Below are 8,099 nucleotides of genomic sequence, written 5' to 3' on the forward strand. Positions count from 1 at the left end.
CTGGATGAGAGTACACAGACACCGAGCAGCGGTGGTACTGGATGAGAGTACACGGACACCGAGCAACGGTGGTATCGGATGAGAGTACATGGACACCGAGCAGCGGTGGTACTGGATGAGAGTACACGGACACCGAGCAGCGGTGGTACAGAAGGGGAGAGCACGGACACCGATCGGCGGTGGTATCGGATGAGAGTACATGGAAACCGAGCAGCAGTAGTACAGGAGGGGAGTACACGGACACCGAGCGGCGGTGGTACTGGATGAGAGTACACAGACACCGAGCAGCGGTGGTACTGGATGAGAGTACACGGACACCGAGCAGCGGTAGTACAGGAGGGGAGAGCACAGACACCGAGTGGCGAGTAATACGGGAGAAGAATACACAGACACTGAGCAGCGGCAGTACCGGATGAGAGTACACGGACACTGAGCGGCGGTGGTAGAGTCGGAGAGTACACGACACCGAGCAGAGGTGGTACAGGAGGAGAGTACACGACACCGAGCAGAGGTTGTACAGGAGGCGAGTACATGAAACCGAGCGGCGGTGTTACAGGAGGCGAGTACATGGACACAGAGCAGCGGTGGTACAGGAGGAGAGTACACACACCGAGCAGCGGTGGTACAGGAGGAGAATACACGGACACCGAGCAGCGGTGGTACAGGAGGAGAGTACACGGACACCGAGCGGCGGTGGTACAGGAGGAGAGTACATGGACACCGAGCGGCGGTGGTACAGGAGGAGAGTACATGGACACCGAGCAGCGGTGGTACTGGATGAGAGTACACGGACACCGAGCAGCGGTGGTACAGAAGGGGAGAGCACGGACACCGAGCGGCGGTGGTATCGGATGAGAGTACATGGACACCGAGCAGCGGTGGTACTGGATGAGAGTACACGGACACCGAGCAGCGGTGGTACAGAAGGGGAGAGCACGGACACCGAGCGGCGGTGGTATCGGATGAGAGTACATGGACACCGAGCAGCAGTAGTACAGGAGGGGAGTACACGGACACCGAGCGGCGGTGGTACTGGATGAGAGTACACAGACACCGAGCAGCGGTGGTACTGGATGAGAGTACACGGACACCGAGCAGCGGTAGTACAGGAGGGGAGAGCACAGACACCGAGTGGCGAGTAATACGGGAGAAGAATACACAGACACTGAGCAGCGGCAGTACCGGATGAGAGTACACGGACACTGAGCGGCGGTGGTAGAGTCGGAGAGTACACGACACCGAGCAGAGGTGGTACAGGAGGAGAGTACACGACACCGAGCAGAGGTTGTACAGGAGGCGAGTACATGAAACCGAGCGGCGGTGTTACAGGAGGCGAGTACATGGACACAGAGCAGCGGTGGTACAGGAGGAGAGTACACACACCGAGCAGCGGTGGTACAGGAGGAGAATACACGGACACCGAGCAGCGGTGGTACAGGAGGAGAGTACACGGACACCGAGCGGCGGTGGTAGAGTCGGAGAGTACACGACACCGAGCAGAGGTTGTACAGGAGGCGAGTACATGAAACCGAGCGGCGGTGTTACAGGAGGAGAGTACAGGGACACCGAGCGGCGGTGGTACAGGAGGAGAGTACACACACACCGAGCAGCGGTGGTACAGGAGGAGAATACACGGACACCGAGCAGCGGTGGTACAGGAGGAGAGTACACGGACACCGAGCGGCGGTGGTACAGGAGGAGAGTACACGGACACCGAGCGGCGGTGGTACAGGAGGAGAGTACATGGACACCGAGCGGCGGTGGTACAGGAGGAGAGTACACACACACCGAGCAGCGGTGGTACAGGAGGAGATTACACGGACACCGAGCAGCGGTGGTACAGGAGGAGAGTACACGGACACCGAGCGGCGGTGGTACAGGAGGAGAGTACAGGGACACCGAGCGGCGGTGGTACAGGAGGAGAGTACATGGACACCGAGCGGCGGTGGTACAGGAGGAGAGTACACGGACACCGAGCGGCGGTGGTACAGGAGGAGAGTACACGGACACCGAGCGGTGGTGGTACAGGAGGAGAGTACATGGACACAGAGCAGCGGTGGTACAGGAGGAGAGTACACGGACACCGAGCGGCGGTGGTACAGGAGGAGAGTACACGGACACCGAGCGGTGGTGGTACAGGAGGAGAGTACATGGACACCGAGCGGCGGTGGTACAGGAGGAGAGTACACGGACACCGAGCGGCGGTGGTACAGGAGGAGAGTACACGGACACCGAGCGGTGGTGGTACAGGAGGAGAGTACATGGACACCGAGCAGCGGTGGTACAGGAGGAGAGTACACGGACACCGAGCGGTGGTGGTACAGGAGGAGAGTACATGGACACCGAGCAGCGGTGGTACAGGAGGAGAGTACGTGGACCCCGAGTGGCGGTACCAGGCTCCCTGATCCCTCAGGGCCCAATAAAAGGTGGTGGGTGGCAGTGGGAGGGTGAAGTTCCCTTTCCACACCCTGCAGAAGTGATCAAGCGGCTGCACAGCCGCTCGGATCGCTTTCACGAAGGCTCATTGCCCGCCAAAAATTTTGAAAATGTTGATATCGGGATGATGCCTGCAGGTGTGCGAAACCCTAGGACGTGCCGTTACGCCCCAAGGGGGTTGAAGTTATTAAACAAGAATGCCAACCCCTGGAGGACGGTCATCTGACGCCGTTATGCAATCTCTGGAGCTGGGAGACAACGTGAGAATTCAAACAAAGGAGGAGCAACCGTAAGACCTCAGGTGACCCCCGACTGGCAAGAAGCAGAGGCCAGAAAGCCCCATTGCCCCATGGGAGACGAGCTTTGATGGATTTTCATGTCCAGTTTTGACATGCCGAGGAGGAAGAGGGAGGGTCTAAGCCCACGGGACCCCCCCCCCCCGGGACACCCCCCCCCCCCCGGGACCCCCCCACCGCCGAGAACCTTGTGTATCCATGTTAAACATATAGGGCCAGGTTCTCAAAAGAGTTACGCCGGTGTATCTACAGATTCACCGGCGTAATTCGAATTTCCCGCCGCCGTATCATTGCTTTGTATTCGCAAAACAAGATACGCCGGAATTAGGCTAGGATCTGACTGGTGTAAGTCACTTACTAAATGCAATACAACGCTGACCGCTAGGTGGCGTTTACGTTCAGGTCTCATTTGACTATGCAAATGAGCCTGATACGCCGATTCCCGAACGAATTTGCGCCGCGTCGTCGTCGATTACGTCGTTTCCGTAAGCGTAAGGTTACCCCTGCTACATGAGGGGTAACCTTACGCCAGTCCGCCGTATGCCATGTTAAGTATGGCGTCGGGTCCGCGTCGTCTTTTTCCGTCGTTTACGTCGTTTTCCTAAGTCGTTCTTGAATGCGACTTTACGTCGATGACGCTCACGTCGGCGTCATTGACGTTTTCCGTCGTGAGCTGGAGCATGCGCACTGGGCTATTTTTCAGCCCGGCGCATGCGCAGTTCAATCGGCGCAGGAGGCGCGCTTAATTTGAATACAAGCCGCCCCCTTTGAATTACGCGGCCATACGCCGGGCCAATTGCACTACGCCGCCGCAAATTACGGAGCAAGTGCTTGGAGAGTACGGCACTTGCTCCAGTAAGTTGCGGCGGCGTGGTGTAAATGGCTTACGCTACGCCGCCGCAGATTCTACGAGAATCTGGCCCATAGTTCTGCAATGCGGACATGACCATTAGTACACATCGGTGACCTTCATAAAAAAAACACTTCGACACAAAAGTCCCTCCCACTGGGAATTGTTGGGGGGCGATTTCCGAGCGAGGGGGGAGGGGGGGGATATTGAATTCTCCGGGAACAAACGGATCATTTAGGAATCTCTGGGCAGCGGCTGCGGAACGCATTAAGTCTTCACCCGAGCGCCAGAAACCCATTGTGTTTAATCGGCCTTCTGCAGCTGAGAATCAACGACAATCACTTATGTGTTCGGCCGCGGCGTGGAGGGGGGGAGGGGGGGTGTTATTAACACTTGCTGACCGGGGGATGGCGGAATTTCTAAATGTAGGAGGTGGGAGGTCATACGAAAAAATACTATAAAAACGCAAAACGCCAAGACGCTCCGTTTATTAGTTATAATTAGGGGGCGGGCAAAAGTGACACTTTTAAAGTGATACCAAATTGATACAATTAAACCACTTAAGACCCGGACCTTTAGGCAGGTAAAGGACCCGGCCAGTTTTTGCGATTCGGCACTGCGTCGCTTTAACTGGCGGTGGTGCGGCGCGGCTCCCAAACAAAATTGGAGTCCTTTCCCCCCCCACAAATAGAGCTTTCTTTTGGTGGTATTTGATCACCTCTGCGGTTTTTATTTTTTGCGCTATAAACAAAAATAGAGCGACAATTTTGAAAAAAATGCAATATTTTTTATTTTTTTGCTATAATAAATATCCCCCAAAAATATATAAAAAAAAACGTTTTTTCCCCTCAGTTTAGGCCGATACGTATTCTTCTACCTATTTTTGGTAAAAAAAAAAACGCAAAAAGCGTTTATCGGTTGGTTTGTGCAAAATTTATAACGTTTACAAAATAGGGGATAGTTTTATTGCATTTTTATAAAAAAAATTTTTTTACTACTATTGGCGGCGATCAGCGATTTTTTTTCGTGACTGCGACATTATGGCGGACACATCGGACCGATCGCGGGAGTCCAGCAGCGATCGTGTCTGCGGGTCCCAGAGCTTCGGACCGGGTGGCGGGGGCGCGCGCGACCCACGGCTGGACACTAGCACAGGACGTACCTGTACGTGCTTGTGCCCAGGCGTGCCATTCTGCCGACGTAAACGTGCAGGAGGCGGTCCTTAAGTGGTTAATAAATAAAAATAAAAAGTACCTCTTTTCCTAATGAATATCCAGCGGTCACATGACCCGGCTCTCTCCCAGCTTGTCTGCAGGGAAACATAAGCAGGAGGAGCTTCTAGTAAAAAAAAAAAAAAAAAAAAAAAAAAACATTTTAAAACAAAAAACTAAACACACAAAAAAGGACAAAAAAATGAAAACACAAAAAAACTACAAAAAAAAAAACTAAAACTAAAAAACAAAAAGACATAAAAAATAAAACAAAACAAAACAAAAAAACAAAAAACAAAAAGGACAAAGATAGAAAAGACAAAAAAACATTTTTTTATATATATATAAATAAAAAAAACACCTTTTGTCATACAGAGTAAAAATAAATAATTAATATTTGAATCAAATTGTATCTATTCCCAGAAATATATTTTTTTTTATTATGTTACGATTTTTTTTTTTGTTATGTTATTGTAATTTTTTCGGTACCGAGATCCATTTCCCCCCCGCCACTTTCTGGGGGGCACAGTTGGAGTTGCCCCTGGTTTTCTACCATCACCAACACAAGGATGATGGTACCCCCCCCCCCCCCCCATATCTTTTAAATATATATATTTTTTTAATCAGAGACCCTAGAGAATAAAATGGCGATCATGGCAAATTTTTACGTCACACGTTATTTACACAGCGGTTTTTCGAACACAGTTGTTTTGGAAAAAATACACTTTAATAAAAAATATTTTTTTTTTTAAAAAACACAATGGGGTAGATTCACGTACCTCGGCGCATTAATCTGCCGGGCGTAGCGTATCTAAGATACACTACGCCGCCGTAACTTTTTTTAATCCTCAAAGAATTTGCGCCGTAAGTTATGGCGGCGTAGTGTATCTTTGGCGGCGTAATGGCGCGGCATTCAAATCTCTGTGATGGGGGCGTGTTTTATGTAAATACGCCGTGACCCGACGTAAACAACGTTTTTTTTTAACTGCGCATGCGCCGTCCCTGGGGGTATCCCAGTGCGCATGCTCGAAATTAAACCGGAACCAGCCAATGCTTACGACGGTGACGTCATTCTACGCATATTCCTATTCGCAAACGACTTACGCAAACGACGTAAAAAATTCAAAATTCGACGCGGGAACGACGGCCATACTTAACATTGAGTACGCCACCATATAGCAGGTTTAACTATACTCCGGAAAAAGCTGAACGCAAACGACGTAAAAAAATGCGCCGGCCAGACGTACGTTTTTTAGAGGTGACCTGTTTAGAGTTACAGAGGAGGTCTAGCGCTAGAATTATTGCTCTCGCTCTAACATTCGCGATAATACTTCACATGTGTGGTGCGAACACAGTTTACATATGCGTGGGCGACTTACGTAAGCGTCAGCTCCTGCGCGCAAAAGCGGAGGGATGGGGGTGCATTAAAAAAATATTTCTTATTTATTTTATTTTTACACTGTCCCTTATTATTATTATTTTTTTTTAGCACTTTTATTCCTATTACAAGGAATGTAAATATAAGGATGACAGGTCCTCTTTATGAAGAGATCTGGGAGTCAAAAAGATCCAACATTTCTCCTTTACCCTTTGATCTTTTGCAAAAAAAATAAAAAAAAAAATGGTTTACTTCCGCCCCAGAGGTGACGTCGTGACGTCGCTTCAGTCTTCCAAAGCCATAGAGGCAATCTGAGACGATCTGATCTTTGGTTGCCTCTGTGACCAGCTGACCTGAACCATCGGAATCTTTTCTCGGGATAGCCAGAGAAACACCGGTGGGAGGGGAAGTCCGCCCTCTCCCTCCGCTTCTGAAAGCGATCCAGCGGCGAAGGAGCCACTCGGACAGCTTTTTTTGAGAAAACCAGAAAATATGATCGGCACAGTTGGAACTTTCTGGCATTTTTTTAAAATATTTTATCTGCCCCCCCGTGTATGGAGATCTCATATGTCCCCCCCGTGTATGGAGATCTTATCTGCCCCCCCGTGTATGGAGAGCTCATCTGCCCCCCGTGTATGGAGAGCTCATCTGCCCCCCGTGTATGGAGATCTCAACTGCCCCCCCGTGTATGAAGATATTATCTGCCCCCCATGTATGGAGATCTCATCTGCCCCCCGTGTATGGAGATCTCATCTGCCCCCCATGTATGGAGATATTATCTGCCCCCCATGTATGGAGATCTCATCTGCCCCCCCTGGAGATCTTACAAACAGATTTTCTTTCCAATTGAATTGTACAGAAGATCTTTCCCAGGTCCGGGTGACACCATTTCATGACCTCCTGATGTTCCGATGGAAAGATTTCCTTCTCCGGCACCGCTGGATATTTTTTGGTGTTGGAGGATAGAAGCTGTCATTGTTCTCAGGCCAGATCCAGTGTGTGCGGCACAGCATGTGACCCGTGCATGCTACTACTCCACACATGGGGGGGGAGGGGGGGTGAGAGGGGGGGGGAGAGAGAGAGGGGCTCAGACCCAAATCTACATCCTGCAGGAGGAAAAGAATTCAGGAGACACCAAGGGAAGGAGAGATAAACAGAGACACAGCTACTCTGGGTGATAAAAGCAGAGCCTAATAAGGCAAGACATAGAAGGAGAGACAGAGATAGAGACAGGCAGAGAAAAGAGATATCCGTGTCATATAGAGAGAGAGATATAAAGAGAGAGAGGGAGAGAGAGAGGGGGAGGGGAGAGAAGGGGGAGAGAGAGGGGGGTGAGAGAGGGGGAGGGGGGAGAGAGAGAGGGAGGAAGGGGGGGGGGGGGAGAGAGAGGGAGGAAGGGGGAAGAGAGAGAGAGAGGGAGGAAGGGGGAAGAGAGAGGGAGGAAGGGGGGAGAGAGAGAGAGGGAGGAAGGGGGAGAGGGAGGAAGGGAGAGAGGGAGGAAGGGGGGAGAGAGAGGGAGGAAGGGGGAAGAGAGAGGGAGGAAGGGGGAAGAGAGAGGGAGGATGGGGGAAGAGAGAGAGAGAGAGAGGGAGGAAGGGGGAAGCGAGAGAGAGGGAGGAAGGGGGGAGAGAGAGAGAGGGAGGAAGGGGGAGAGGGAGGAAGGGGGGAGAGAGAGGGAGGAAGGGGGAAGAGAGAGGGAGGAAGGGGGAAGAGAGAGGGAGGAAGGGGGGAGAGAGAGGGAGGAAGGGGGAAGAGAGAGGGAGGAAGGGGAAGAGAGAGGGAGGAAGGGGGAAGAGAGAGGGAGGAAGGGGGAAGAGAGAGAGAGAGGGAGGAAGGGGAAAGAGAGAGAGAGGGAGGAAGGGGGAAGCGAGAGAGAGGGAGCAAGGGGGAAGAGACAGAGGGAGGAAGGGGGAAGAGAGAGAGAGGGA

Source organism: Rana temporaria, chromosome 10, assembly GCF_905171775.1.
Source record: "Rana temporaria chromosome 10, aRanTem1.1, whole genome shotgun sequence".
NCBI lineage: Eukaryota > Metazoa > Chordata > Amphibia > Anura > Ranidae > Rana > Rana temporaria.